General features: G+C 37.9%; 1 long non-coding RNA gene across 1 annotated transcript; it reads left to right on the forward strand.

Annotated features, from left to right (window-relative positions):
- The first annotated feature begins 519 nt into the window (after window positions 1-519).
- Window positions 520-1,219, forward strand: LOC131248725 (uncharacterized). Its single transcript, XR_009172375.1, has 2 exons — window positions 520-631; window positions 717-1,219. It is a non-coding gene; the product is annotated as an uncharacterized LOC131248725 (long non-coding RNA).
- The last annotated feature ends 320 nt before the right edge of the window (window positions 1,220-1,539 follow it).

The raw sequence follows: 1,539 nt of genomic DNA on the forward strand, positions 1-1,539 counted from the left end.
CATTGGCTGCCCACTCTAATAACATAAATACATAAAGTGTCTCTTACTCCGAGCATTTCAAATAATGTATATATGCATGCATGTATGTACGCATGCATGCATATGTATACAAGCATAAGAAAGGATTAGCAAGCTAGATGAGGTTAGTTTGGCCTTGAGGGACAAAAATGGCATTATTACTCCCATCAGACCTCAAAAGCTTCACAAGATGAGGATCCACATTGTAAGCTGCTTCCGGAAGTGATGGTGATAGAGCTCTGAACAGTGATGTCTTCCCACCAAAATGATTGAACACAGGCATTGGACCAGAGATGACAGAAAACCATTCCAACCCTTCACCATCTGCAATTGAATATGAAGGGTACAGTTATGCTATATGCTGTAGTATTAAAGATTTAGTTAAAGATTCATACATGTAGTAGCCAGATCTATTGGTGATTTCAGATTTACATCTGTTGACTGTTTCATATCTACATCTTCTCTTTGTAGGTTGATGATTTTTTACTGATCGATCTGGTAAAGGAAGAAGAAGAAGATGAGTGCGGATCCAATCCCTTCTTCGAACTCCCATAGCCAGCTCGATGGGTAGATTTCTCAGCTCATGCAGCGCAAACCCCTCTCCGAGCAAGAAGTCTCTCTCTCTCTCTCTCTCTCTCTATTGATCAGTTTGAAAATTTCTCTTTTTTTTTTCAAAAATTAATATCACTGTTCTCCAGGTAGAGACGGCTGAGACTGTAACGTGCATGAATGAACCAGGTTGGATCCCTGGATGTCTTACTCTCGCCTTGTAAACCTCACTTGGTAATTTTTTAAAAAGAAAAAAAAAAGTGCTCATCTTGTTCAGGCCAAGGCTCTTGAGTGGGATTTGGAATGGGTCAGGCCCATCTCAGCTTGGAAGGTGGGTAGGTAGCTGAAAGCCCTACCAACTGTCATCCATGATTTGCCAGTAAACTCTAAATGCTACCTAAAAAATAGAAGAATAGTTCTCTTATATGTTTGAATATTTTCAAATCTTTCATGATTCCACAGGCAATTATTCATCCAGAAGCAATCATTTTTAAATATTTGATTTGTTAGCTAGTATAGGCAACCTTTATTGGGGAATGTAATGCATCATGAATGCCATGAAGTTGGAAGTTGCTATTGCTTGTACATTCTGGATTTGTTTTTTAAAATGAATTAGCAATAAATGATAACTAACACTAATTTCTGAACTAAATATTACATGTGTCAGTTCTTATGAAGATTCCATCAAAGAGCCATCTTTATGTACCGGTTTCTACATATCTCGAACTAAGTATTTCAGAGGCACCGGCCTGGATAATTCAGCAAGTTCGTTGACAGTACTTAGAGCTGTCAAGGTATATTGTAGTTCACCAATCTGTTTCTTTTTAATTGAGCATCTTGACTTGGATTGATATTTATGTTCTAGGGAGCCTCCCATGTATATTAGGAAGCTAAGCATCTTCATGCTTTTAAAGACATCATGCAATAGAAACTCCCATGTATATTCAGAACTTTTTTTCTTGGAAAGGCCAT

The sequence above is a fragment of the Magnolia sinica genome, chromosome 6 (genome assembly GCF_029962835.1).
Source record: "Magnolia sinica isolate HGM2019 chromosome 6, MsV1, whole genome shotgun sequence".
In the NCBI taxonomy this organism is placed as follows: domain Eukaryota; kingdom Viridiplantae; phylum Streptophyta; class Magnoliopsida; order Magnoliales; family Magnoliaceae; genus Magnolia; species Magnolia sinica.